The sequence below is a fragment of the Plecotus auritus genome (genome assembly GCF_963455305.1).
Source record: "Plecotus auritus genome assembly, chromosome: 10".
In the NCBI taxonomy this organism is placed as follows: Eukaryota; Metazoa; Chordata; class Mammalia; order Chiroptera; family Vespertilionidae; genus Plecotus; species Plecotus auritus.
The window spans coordinates 32,391,582-32,405,654 of record NC_137785.1 but is presented as its reverse complement, the minus strand read 5'-3'; the positions used below and the strand labels follow the sequence as shown (position 1 = coordinate 32,405,654).

The window sequence follows — 14,073 nt, the reverse complement described above, 5'->3', positions numbered from 1 at the left end:
CACTTTAAGAGAATTGATGCTCATATCAGCAAGTTTGTGGTGAAATGAACATTCTAACCTACAAAGGATGTAAATTTAAAAGCATGTACAAGAAATATTTCAACCATGCAAACTCTCTGACTCAGAAACTCTATTTTGGGGATTAAAGAAAATAATTATATAGGGTGTCCCCAAAAAATGTATATGCACTTTGAATAATTATAAAGGTAGTGTTCATTACAATACACTTTATTTTCAAAATTGAGCTATCAGCTGTTAAAGTGTGTATATATTTTTGGGGGACACCCTGTACATGTATACAAATATGCAAAACTGTTGACAAATATTATTCATAAAGCATCCATAAGATGAAAAAACTTGCCACTTAAAAATGATGGTGTAGGTCTTTAATTGGAAAGATGAAAATGTTTACTACTTATTGCAGAGTGAAGAATGCTGGTAACAACAGTTGTAGGTAGTGTGATCCTGTATAGCAGGACACACACACACACACACACACACACACACACACACACACACATGTGCATTATATTCACTAAATGCTACACTTTAGAAAATATTCAAGAAATATAATCTTTAGAAAAATAAAATGGGTATTATGACTATATTTGTAAAGTATACCTATATCAGCATAATGAGGTACTAACAGACATCAAACATTAAGAAAAATCTGTAGCCCAGCTGGTATGGCTCAGTGATTTAATGTCAACCCAGGAACCAAAAGGTCCCCGATTCAATTCTGGGTCAGGCACACGCCCAGGTTGCTGGCTCGATCCCCAGTAGGGGGCATGCAGGAGGCAGCCCATTGATGATGTTTCTCTCATCAATGTTTCTATTCCCTCTCCCTTCCTCTCTTTCTAAAAGTCAATGAAAACATATTTTTTAAAAAAGAAAAATCTGCAAAAATTGCTTATTTCAACATTAGAATATTTTTATTTATTGATTGACTTGAGAGAGAGAGAGAGAGAGAGAGAGAGAGAGAGAGAGAGACATCAATTTGTTGCTCCATCTATTTATGCATTAATTGGTTGACTCTTGTATGTATGTGCCCTAGCCAGGAATCAAACCCACCACCTTGGTACTTCGGGACAACACTCTAACCAACTGAGCTACCCGGCCAGGCCTCCACATTGTAATCTTAATTTTCTTTTTGCTTACATTGTTTCATTTTATATGGTCATATATACCCTTGAAACACATTTTTAAAATTTTACAAATAGGAAGCTTTTCTTCAAATAGGTGACTTACTTTTTTAAAATACCTTGAACTTGGAGAGAAAAAAAAAAGGTGCTGTTTTTAATTTTTTCCAATATGTTAGCCAACTCTATGATTCATAACTTTGTTTATATATGTTGGAGTTTTGCCTAGAAAAGAATGTTTGAATATCCCCAACTAATGCTTTATTTCATAGCTGTTGCCTCTCATAACTTTTATAAAATAAAACTGAATGATTTTTTTAAAAAAATCATCACCTGAGGATTTGTTTATTGATTTTATTTTTTATTATCTATACTAATAAAAGGGTAATATGCTAATTAGACTGGATGTCTTCCACACATCCTTCCAGACGTCCTTCCAGACAAAGCCACAGTGGTAGGGGCCAAGGCAGGGGAGGTTAGGGGAGACCAGGCTGGCAGGGGAGCAGTTACGGGGCAACCAGGCCTGCAGGGGGCAGTTAGGGGGCGACCAGGCCAGCAAGGGGGCAGTTAGGGGGCAACCAGGCCGGCAGGGGGACAGTTAGGGGGCGACCAGGCCGGCAGGGGGGCACTTAGGAGGTGATCAGGCAGGCAAGCAGAGGCAGTTAGGGGTGATCAGGCAGGCAGGCAGGCAAGTGGTTAGGAGCCAGCTGTCCCGGATTGTGAGAGGGATGTCCTGAATTGAAGAGGGTACAGGCCAGGCTGAGGGACCAACCCCCCCATGCACGAACTTTGTGCACCGGGCCTCTAGTTTTTAATATATTTTTAAATTTATTTTAGAGACAGAGAGGTAGAGAGATAGAAACATCAATGATGAGGGAGAATCATCAATTGGCTACCTCCTGCACGCCCCACACTGGGGATCGAGCCCGCAACTTGGGTATGTGCCCTGACCCAAAATCAAACCATGACCTCCTGGTTTACAGGTCGAAACTCAACCACTGAGCAACACCAGCTGGGCTGTTTATTGATTTTAGAGAGAGAGAGAGAAACATCTATGTGAGAAACAACAATCAGTTGCCTCCCATTCGCACCCAGACCAGGAATTGAACCTGCAACCTTTGTGGTGTACAGGATGATGCTCCAACCATTGAGCACCCCAGCTGGGGCACCTCTCATAACTTCTTGATCTTGCTTCTGAACTTTTAATTTTAGCCATGATGCCTTCCAAAGAGTTAATGGATCTTCTTGTTCTATTGATCTCACTTTGCATCAAAATTATAAGAAAAACTGTGAGGATATAAAGCTTATTGTATAAATCCATTTACCTCCACAGAAACCCCATGGGCTTGGTTTTTGTGGGGGGGGGGGGATTGGTAGAAAAATGATTATTACTTTTTTATTTTTAATTACAATTGACATTCAACATTATTTTATACTAGAGGGCCGGTGCACTGATTCGTGCACTGGTGGGATCCCTCAGCCTAGCCTGTGCCCTCTCACAATCCGGGACCCCTCAGGGGATGTGGGACTGCCGCTCCCACCTGCCTCTCCCATTTATCCCCAGCCCTGCTGCACCTACCACGGCTCGCGCCCAGTCAGTCCTGATGGGGGAGGCTCACGCTGCCTGCGTCTAGCGCCCATTAGTCAACTGAGCATGCTCCTGCTGTGGGAGCGCACTGACCTCCAGGGGTCAGCTCCTATGTTGAGTGTCTGCCCCCTGGTGGCCAGTGCGCATCATAGTGACCAGTCAACCAGTCAGTCAGTCGCTTAGGCTTTTATATATATACTAGAGGCCCAGTGCACAAAATTCATGCACGGGGGGGTGTGCCCCTCAGCCCAGCCTGAACCCTCTCCAATCTGGGATCCCTCTCACAATCCAGGACTGCTAGGTCCCAACTGCTCGCCTGCCTGCCTTCCTGATCACCTCCTAACAACTCCCCTGCCAGCCTGATTGATGCCTAACTGCTCCCCTGCCAGACTGTTTGCCCCTAACGGCCCTCCCCTGCAGGCCTGGTCACCCCTAACTGCCCTCCCCTGCAGGCCTGTTCCCCCACAACTGCTCTCCCCTTCAGGTCTGATCACCCCCAACTGCCCTCCCCTGTTGGCCCAGTCACCCCTAACTGCACTTGCTTGCTAGCCTGGTTGCCCCTAATTGCCCTCCCCTGCTGGCCTGGTCATCCCCAACTGCCCTCTCCTGCTGGCCTGGTCCCCCCCAAATGCCCTCCCCTGCCAGCCCGGTCACTCCTAACTGCCCTCCCCTGCAGGCCTGGTTGCCCACAACTGCCCTCCCCTACTGGCCATCTTGTGGTGGCCATCTTGTGTCCACATGGGGGCAGCCATCTTTGACCACATGGGGGTGGCCATCTTGTGTGTTGGAGTGACGGTCAATTTGTTTTTTGGTGTTTTTAAAATATATATATTTTATTGATTTTTTACAGAGAGGAAGAGAGAGAGTTAGAAACATCGATGAGAGAGAAACATCGATCAGCTGCCTCCTGCACACCCCCCACTGGGGATGTGCCCGCAACCAAGGTACATGCCCTTGACTGGAATCGAACCTGGGACCCTTCAGTCCGCAGGCTGATGTTCTATCCACTGAGCCAAACCGGTTAGGGCGGTCAATTTGCATATTACTCTTTTATTAGATAGGATTATTAACTATACTAGAGGCCCAGTGCACGAAATTCGTGCACAGAGGGGGGGTTCCTCAGCCTGGCCTGCACCTCTCCAATCTAAGATTCCTCAGGGGATGTCTGACTGACATCCGGCAGTCGAACATCCCTCTCGCAAACCGTGACGACTGGCTCCTAACCACTCGCCTGCCTGATCACCCCTAACCCCTCTGCCTGCCTGCCTGATCACTCCTAACCCCTCTCCCTGCCGGCCTGATCGCACCTAACCCCTCTGCCTGCCGGCCTGATCACCCCTACCTTGCCCCCCTGCCAGCCTGATCGCCCCTACGTTGCCTGCCAGCTTAATCACCCCTAACCTCTCTGCCTGCCAACCTGATCACCCCTAACTGCCTCTGCCTCAGCCCCCACCACCATGGCTTTGTCCAGAAGGAAGTTGGACATCTGGAAGATGGCCGGTCGACCCGGTCTAATTAGCATATTACCCTTTTATTAGTATAGATAGATTATATAGGATAGGATTGCTTAAATGTGGTGGGGGGAGGGGGCTTTTTCAGCAGAAGAAGATGCTCTTGGCAGACAAAAATACATAATCCCTATATCTGGACTGATAGCCAGCCATATTCACTATACTTCCAAACCGGTCATTAAAAAATTGAATCAATTTCTTACACCTTACACCAAACAGCTGTTGCCCTTAAAACCCCTCCTCAGCCCTCACCTTAGGTTCTGCCTTCGCAGTTCACCCAGAGTAGGTTCTGATTGGTTGGTTTCTGTGCCAGTCAGCGTCAAAAGCTCCGCCTCCTAGGCAGCCATTGGCTCCTCGCAGATTTGGTTGATTGGTCAGTTTCTATGCCAGTCAGCATCAAAAGCTCCACCTCCTAGGCAACCATTGGCTCCTCGCAATTTACCCAGATTTGGTTCTGATTGGTCGGTTTCTATGCCAGTCAGCATCTCTGGGCCTGATCATAGAGGCAGGGCTGATCAGCAGCTGCCTCAGGCTGCTGGCAAGCGGGCTGAACTGCTGACCTCTGGGAGAGATAGCGAGGCTTGGCTGCTGATCAGTCCTGCCTCTCTCTCTCCAAGAGGTCAGCAGTTCAGCCCACTCGCCTGCTGCATGCACAACCTAGCATTCGGTCGAGTCTTTGGTCATTTTGGATGTTACAACCCTGGCTCTTTATATATAGAGATTCCCTATGCTGTAGGAATTTGTACTTCTTAATCCCTTCAATTTTTCACCCAGCCCCCACAGGGTTTTGATATTACTTGATCACAATGTGCAGTGCATGCTAAAATCAGATGATATCTCCTTCTCAGGATCTTCCAAGCCATGCCATCTGACTTTTATTTGTCTTGCTTTTTTTGGTTTGTTTTTTCCCCCAAGAACTCAGCACATTCATTGATGCTTGTTCAAGTCCCTCAGGTCCTACAGTCTTCATGGTCTCACTTCTTGTGGGGGAAGAAAGCCCACCCAAAACAATACAGGCTGTAGACAGTGCCCCTAAGACAAATGCTATGGTCAGTCAATACAGGATGTTATTGGCTCCTCTGCCCTTCAAGTGCACCAAGAGGTCATTATCTACCTGGAAGAGTTTGTTTTGGAGCCACTGAGTTCTCCAAATAGTTCCAGGCAGTTGAGCTGAAGGAGCGAATCAGTGCCTGGAAACCTGCAGGGGAGGGGCTTCAGCTAGAGTCAACTCCTCTTTCCCCTGACTTCTTCAATGACCTTTATCACACTTATCTTAGTTTTATTCCTATTGAGGTTTATCCACCTTCATAAATAGTAAGCAACTTAAGGATAACAACCATGTCACTTTAGTCACTGTATTTCCCCCAAGTACTAGCACAGGATCTGGCATATTGTACGTTATACATGTCTGATAACTCAACCTAGAGATTCCATTTCTAGGAATTTATCCTTAGGAAATATTTGTAAAAGTATACAAAGAGATATATGTAAGGAAGTTCATCAAAAAATAAAAAAGTCAGAATACCTACTGTAGGCAACAACCTAAATAATGTTCCTCTAAATGATGGCATATTGTGAAACATTAGCGATGATGATACTGGTTTATATTACTTAATGAAGGAAAATAACACAATAAATTGCCAAGTATGACAGGCAGACTAAAAGTATACACAATGTTGGGAGGTGGCTGACTCTCATATGTGAAAAACATTGGCTTTGTTATCAGGATCCAGGACATGAATTTAAGCTCTGACAATTATCAACTTGGAGATATTTGTTACTGGAAAGGGGACCTGGTCCTGAATGGGTTTGCCTAGGGCCAGCCGGTAGTGTGTGGGTTCTTGACTTTGTGCAGGAAAATTTTCACAACATAAGTCCAGGAGAATTTTAGAGGATGTATATTAAAGCTGGGGACAGTGAAACAAGGAATGGCTGAGTATATGAGCCTAGGCTGGGCAGCTTTGGCTCACTAAGAAGTTAGAAAAGCGCTTGCTTTGGCTCAGTGGGTAGAGCATCGGACACGGGCTGAAGGGTCCCAGGTGTGGTTCCAATAAAGGGCATGTACCTGGATTGCAGACTGGTTCCCCAGCCCTGGTCAGGGTGCATGTGGGAGGCAACCAATGGATGTTTCTCTTTTCATGGATGTTTCTCTGTGTGTGTGTGTCTCCCCCTCCCTTCCACTCTCTCTAACAATCAATGGAAAAGTGTCCTCAAGTGAGGATTAATAAAACAAAAAGTCAGAGAAAAGGGGACTTTGAGGACAGGTTTGGGGGGGTTACCCGGGATGAATTGCTGCTGCCCATTGTGGTCCTGGTTGCAAGGCTCCTGGAGTTCCTTAGAGTGCAGGAAATGCATGGCTGTGGGGAAAAGGTGGGGGAAGTAAGGAGTGTGTTCCTGGGAGGGAGAGCACATCCTGGGACCTTGGTTTTGAGGGCTCAGTGTGTAGGGGAGGTCTTAGGGGAGGATCTCAGTAGAATATTCATCAACTTTATGCTGATGTACCAAAATGAGGTTTATTCTCCTAACTTCACCTGTTCTTGGCTGTAGTTGGCAAATGGCACTAATTGGATTTCTGCTGTCTGTCTCAAGGAAGGTGATTTAAGCTATTTACCCTCTCTCTGGTTGGGAAGAAGTGCAAACCATTTACTCTCAAGTGTCCCTGGCTTACAGAAGATAGGACGTACTAGATGGCCACAAACTGCTTGGCATCTAGATATTCTAGATAGCTGCAAACTGTTGTTTAACTATATGTTCCAGTTTCCCTATTCCACTTGTCCTGGCTTACTGGTCTGTCTCACTTTGGACATGTTATTTAATTTTCAATGCCTGTTTCCGTCTAAACTATGGGGAGAAAAATAACAGTATCTATCTTACAGGGATGTTGTTAATGCTAATACACTATACAATAAAGAGGTAATATGCAAATTGACCATCATGCCCTTGCACAGATGGCCGCTCTCACGTGGTCACAAGATGGCTACCACAAGATGGCCAGCAGGGGAGGGAAGTTGTGGGCGATCAGGCCAGCAGGGGAGGGCAATTAAGGGTGACCAGGCCAGCAGGGGAGGGCAGACGGGGGCGACCGGGCCGGCAAGGGATGGCAGTTAGGGGTGACCAGGCCTGCAAGGGAGGGAAGTTAGGGGCAACCAGGCCTGCAGGGGAGGCAGTTGGGGGGGACCTGGCCTGTAGGGGAGGGCAGTTGGGGGCAACCAGGCCTGCAGGGGAGGGCAGTTGGGAGGGACCAGGCCTGCAGGGGAGGGCAGTTGGGGGCAATCGGGCCAGCAGGGGAGCAGATAGGCATCGATCAGGCTGGCAGGGGAATGGTTAGGGGGTGATCAGGCTGGCAGGCAGAAGTGGTTAGGGGCAATCAGGCAGGCAGGCAGGTGAGCAGTTGAGAGCCAGCAGTCCTGGATTGTGAGAGGGATGTGCGACTGCCCCCACACAGATCAGGCCTACACTGCAGTCGGACATCCCCCGAGGGGTCCCAGATTGGAGAGGGTGCAGGCTGGGCTGAGGCACACCCCCCAGTGCACAAATTTCGTGCACCAGGCCTCTTATAATACATATAAAATACATATAGCCCTGGCCAGGTAGCTCAGTTGGTTAGAGTATTGTCCTGATATGCCAAGCTTATGAGTTTGATCCCTGTCAGGGCACATACAAGAATCAACCAAATGAATGCATAAATAAGTGAAAAACAAATCAATCTCTCTCGCTCTCTCTCTAAACTCAATCAAAAAAAGTCTTTAAAAGTAAAAATAAGATACATATAATAGCTTATTATAAGCACTCAATAAAATAAAAAACATTACATGCCCCTTATTTTATTAAAGAAAATATCTTAAATAATATTTAATTTAAAATTTTTTGTTATCTGCAATAATTTTCTTTAGTAATTTTAATACTAGGATACCCATCTCTTTTTGTCTTACTGTAAACTTTTTGAGATTTTCCAAGATTGCTCTTTTTTTACAACAAACTTTAAAACTAGGCTTGAGAATGTAATTTTTCTTAATTAATAACATTAGCAAAAAAAATGCACAAAAATCAAGAAACAGACCAAAGCTCCTCTTGTTCTCCATCCCTAGCATCTCCAAGAGATAGCATTTGGCATTATAAAACTCTAGAAATTTTATTTGATAAGGTGTCATACTGAACATAGAAATATTTGACCAAGTTCTTCTGTATAACATGTCTGAATATTTATCCCTATTATCACTTTTCCTCCCATTATTGTAAATCTGTACTTAGACGTAAACCTTGAACCAATAAAAAGTCTCTAATTCTAAAAGGATACCTTACTTGATAATTTGTTGCCATACGGTGTAAATTCTTGAAAGACTTTTCATATTAGAAGGGAACCATTGCACTTCCTTTTACTCTATACAGGCATAGAAATATAATAAATTTTATGACTGCACTGGGTTCCTTTTTTAAAGCATTGGAGAGTCTTTAGCTCCTTAAATAATCAATTTTTGTGATTCTATTTTGCAAAGTCAACAGGTACACAGGTGCACAGAAAAAATATTTGGAAAAACAAACATCAAAATAGTAATATTCATTAACTCTGGATGGTGGGACTATGGGCAATTTAAATGTTCTTTAAAAGTTCTTAGGTCTTGCCCTGACTGGTTTGGCATTGGCCTGCAGACTGAAGGGTCCCAGGTTCAATTCTGGTCAAGGGCACATGCCCGGGTTGTGGGCTCAATCCCCAGTAGGGGGTGTGAAGGAGGCAGCCAATCAATGATTCTCTCTTATCATTGATGTTTCTCTTTCCCTCTCCCTTCCTCTCTAAAATCAATAAAAATATATTTTAAAAGAAAGTTCTTAGGTCTCTATATTTTTTCCTTTCTACACTAAACTTGCATTAATTTTATCATCAGAAACAAAAATTAAACTATTTCCATAAAAATAAAATAAAATAAACAGAGTTGGGGAGAAATGTGAGTCTATAGGCCTGTGAAATGAATGGAGTGTGATTTATTTAATAATTTTCAATTGTTAGGCATGAATTTATATAAGATTATCTCAAAGAACATTCTCATATATCATTACTCTCTGATTCTAGACCAGTGGATCTGAATCTTTCTGGGTCATTTTTTTTAATATATTTTATTGATTTTTTACAGAGAGGAAGGGAGAGGGATAGAGAGTTAGAAACATCGAAGAGAGAGAAACATCAATCAGCTGCCTCTTGCACACCCCCTACTGGGGATGTGCCCACAACCAGGGTACATGCCCTTGACTGGAATCGAACCTGGGACCCTTCAGTCCGCAGGCCCTATCCACTAAGCCAAACCGGTTAGGGCTTTCTGGGTCATTTTTGATGATCTCATTAAATTATAAACTTTCTCCCAGAAAAATTGCACATTAACAAATATATACAACAATTTTTTACATACAATTTCAAGGGGTTTCTGGTTCCCTGAAATCCCCAAACGGATCAAATTATCTCTGGTTAAGAATTCCTGTTTTAGACCATTTGAGCATCTCATTTTTTAAAACTAGAAAATGTCCAACAAAATTAGCTTGATATTTTCATTTTTCCTGATCTATTGGAGTGGATAGGGAACTGCCCCAAATTATCACATAACAACAAATAGCAAATGTTTCTTTTGTACTTATGAAGTATAAGGCTCTGTTCTAAGAGTTTTACAAAGAGTTATAAAAAGAAAATTAATGGCAATTATCTGCCAAATGAATATGTGCATATTATAGGCACTAGGGAGGGAGCATAGGTATCGATTCAATGGACATTTAAGAAGGAAGTAAATATTCCCATGTCCTAACAAAAATACATTTCACAGAACAAGAGGAAATACCCAATAGCCTTGACCTTGAATTTTAAATGGGCAATAGAAATTCATTCCTCCTCCTTCTCCTCAGGCCCTTTTCTTAGAATTGATAGGACTGGGGAAGTAGGTAATCTTGAAACAGGCTTTTCTTGGATCCCAGCCCAGTCTGGCTAAATCGGGGCAAATCGCAACCACACCGGTCCCCACCATCCACACAAATTCAGAGTGAAGTAAGCGGGTGAGTACTGTTGACACTTAGAGAAAGGCCAGGCCAGGGATGGAAACTTCACAGCAGTTTCCTGGAGGGAACTCCGTGGTTCTGAAACCTGCAGGTGGACCCCCTCAGAGCTGTGTGTGAGTGTGTCCGCGCGCACGCGCGCTCCTGAGGATGAAGTGCGGTGGGATTACGCCCAGGGTCAGCCTGAGTGACACGTTCACTTCCAACATTCCGATCCCAAGATCGGGTCTTTTGGCTGGAAATCTTTCCACGGCGCTCAGGTATCTGACTGGCAATTTCTCTGCAGCTGGCTTGTGCAGCTAGAGGGCAGAGATTCAGATGTGACGTTGAGAATCGTTAGTCACACAGTCCACGGCCATCTCCGTCACACAAGAAACTTTACCCAATTCAGTCACACAAACACCATCGCCCACTAGTTGCGGACTCACTATTGCACATCGTCCTGGTGCCACACCTAACCCCGCGCCCCCACCCACCCACCCACACACAGTTACACCACCGCGGTTCTCACGCACACTCTGCCGGGCGTGCGGAGCTCCCAACGCTCTGCGGTGAGGTCACGCCTTTCCGATCCTCCTCCGCGGGCTGCAGCGCCTTCCCTACGGATGGCCAGAGCTAACGCTCCCGCCAGGACTGCTCACCTGGGCTCCGAACCGTTTTCACTGTGATGCCCACTAGAAGCGAGGGCGGTACAGCCCCGAGGCATAAGAGGCCGCACGCAGGGGTTGCTGGGAACTTCTGCTCAGCACTAAATGCGCAGGCGTGACCAACCCCAGGGGGTGGGTTAAGTGAGCAGAGATCCCTTCGCGCCCCAGCGAGGGCGGGGGTCCTGGCTCTTTCCTAAGTTGCCGCAGGCTCCTTCAAGGGGGGATAGCACCGAGTGGGGCCAGCGGAGGAGTTCTATGAGTGATCAGGCCGGCGCTGTATATCTGTCTGCAGTGGTTCTGGGTGCGATTTTTTTCACAGATGTAGCTGGTATGTGTTTGAGAGGTTGCGATGGCGGGATCGGAATGTGGTTTGTGAAGATTTTATGACAGAAATTGTGTGTGGGGCTGTGTAGAACCGAATGCTGGGGTGGGGCAGGAGGGCCTCTGAGATAATGGGATTGAGTACAGGGGATTGTGTTTTGGTGAACGTGTAATTGACTCTGAACGTTTATGTGGCGCCCTTTCGATAGATTTGTTTTCCTCTGCAGACCATGGTGTGTGTGTCTGAGACACAGCCCACCTGATTGTGTGGCAAGTATGTGCGCTTCTGATGTAATCTTGCAGAACTGTGGCAGGATGGCTATCTGGATGGTGGATGTGACACAGAGCCTCACTCTCTACAAATAGAGAAAAGAATGTTGCATCTAGAAGCATAAACTTCACTGATGGATTTAGTGGGAGGAAAAACCCTGATATTTCTGGATAATTATGTATTTGTTTTACATTTAATCATAGGTTCATCATGGGGAAAAATGTGAATAAGCATAACTTGAAAAATAAGTTTTCAAAGGGAATTCCTGCTATGCAGTAGTTGATTTTCTTCTGCCCCAGATTCCCATGAGTGGGTGTTCCCTCTTTCTTAGTATTAAGGGGATTTTGTTGGGAAGATTTAAGAAGCTCTAAACTAAGTTTTTTTTTTAATACACACACACACACACTGAGTGGCCAGATTATTATGATCTCTGAACGCATAATAATCTGGCCACTCAGTGTATATCTTATATAATAAAAGGCTAATATGCAAATTGTCCCCTCAACCAGGAGTTCAACCAGCAGGCAGGCCAGTCAACCGTCCATGTCCCCTCCCCCTGGCCAGGCTGGCCGGACCCTACCCATGCACGAATTCATGCACCGGGCCTCTAATATATCCTATCTAATAAAAGAGTAATATGCAAATTGACCATCACTCCAACACACAAGATGGCTGCCCCCATGTGGACACAAGATGGCCGCCACAAGATGGCCAGCAGGGGAGGGCAGTTGGGAGGGACCAGGCCTGCAAGGGAGGGCAGTTGGGGGCATTCAAGCCTGCAGGGGAGGGCAGTTAGGGTTGACCAGGCCGGCAGAGGAGGGAAGTTGGGGGCAACCGGGCCTGCAGGGAAGGGCAGTTGGGGGGACCGGGCCTGCAGGGGAGGGCAGTTTGGGGGGACCAGGCCTGCAGGGGAGCAGTTAGGCATCAATCAGGCTGGCAGGGGAGTGGTTAGGGGGTGATCAGGCTGGCAGGCAGAAGCGGTTAGGGGCAATCAGGAAGGCAGGCAGGTGAGCAGTTGGGAGCCAGCAGTCCTGGATTGTGAGAGGGATGTCCGACTGCCCGTTTAGGCCCGATGCTATTGGGATCAGACCTAAACAGGCAGTCAAACATTCCTCAAGGGGTCCCAGATTGGAGAGGGTGCAGGCTGGGCTTAGGGACACACCCCCCATGCACAAATTTCATGCACCAGGCCTCTAGTGTATATATATATATATATATATATATATATATATATATATACACACACACACACACACACACACACACACACACACACACGAGTGGCCAGATTATTATGCGTTCAGAGATCATAATAATCTGGCCACTCAGTATATATATATGCCATATATATATATGCCTAATATGCTAATTATCCCTCCCACCATTCTACCCTTCGACCAGCTGCTATGATGTGCACTGACCACCAGGTGCAAACGCTTCAACCGGTAGGGTCAGGCAGATCAGGACTGGGTGAGGATGGCCAGACATGCCCTGGAACCCTCCCCAGGTTCCTCCTGTTAGAAATGCTCTCAACGATGTCACAGGAATGAGACAAACACTTGAAACTGGATCGTCAAGGCAAGTTTACTTCTGCGCAGAAGGGTGCTCCTACCAGCTGCAAATCATGGGCAAAAGCATACTGAATGGGAAGTCTGTTTGGGTTTTATTTCCTGACGTGGGGTCTGCCCTGCCCCTCACTCTGAACTCTGACCTGATTGGTCAGGGTTCAGAGCTCAGATTCCCATTATTGTGCAATTGGCTAATTCAGAGGAAGGGGAAAGTAAGGCAGAGCCTAAGATGGCGTCCCACTGAGAGCCTGAAGGTCATATAAAAATGGCAGGATCTAAGATGGCAGTGAACTCCTTTCTTTGACAGAAAAGATTGCTGGTTCATTCTCACACACCCCAGCCCCCAGTGGGGTCCCTCGGCCTGGCCTGTGCCCTCTCGCAATCCAGGACCCCTCAGGGAATGTTGGAGAGCCAGTTTTGGCCCAATCCTCATAGGCCAGGCCAAGGGACTCCACCAGTGCCCGAATCCATGCACTGGGCCTCTAGTATTTTATAAAGTTGTTGTAAACACTGAAGTAGTGAGCCATTGCTCTTAGGGAAACACAGAGTTAGTTTCCTGCAAGCATCTGGTCACAACATTTTCATCAATCAATACATAACCTGTTTTGTGTGTTTCTTTTACACACTCTTCTCATAGATTTTTTTATTTCTTTAACATGGAACTCATGACCAACAGCACTATAACTCATGCCTGAATGAAGCTTACCTAACATATTTTCTCTGTAAAGCACATCACAGCCTTCTTGTGCTTAGGAGCACTAGACATCACTTTACCTCTATGCTTGGGGCATTTTAAACAGCAGAATCACCCTAACCGGTTTGGCCCAGTGGATAGAGCATCGGCCAGTCAAGGGCATGTACCTTGCTTGCAGGCACATTCCCAGTAGGGGGTGTGCAGGAGGCAGCTGATTGATGTTTCTCTCTCATCGATGTTTCTAACTCTCTATCCCTCTCCCTTCCTCTATGTAAAAAATCAATAAAATATATTCAAAAAT

At 45.9% G+C, this 14,073-nt stretch overlaps 1 protein-coding gene across 4 annotated transcripts in view; it reads right to left on the bottom strand.

Moving 5' to 3' along the window:
- Positions 1–10,994, bottom strand: part of ZFP82 (ZFP82 zinc finger protein) — a 126,634-nt gene extending 115,640 nt beyond the window's left edge. For 3 of the 4 annotated variants that reach the window (XM_080644794.1, XM_080644796.1, XM_080644797.1), the window contains exon 1: positions 10,913–10,994. The gene's annotated coding sequence lies outside the window, so the exon portion shown is untranslated. Of the gene's footprint in view, positions 1–10,786 lie in introns of all 4 variants that reach the window. The other variant, XM_080644795.1, reaches the window with a different exon arrangement.
- Between the last annotated feature and the right edge of the window lie 3,079 nt (positions 10,995–14,073).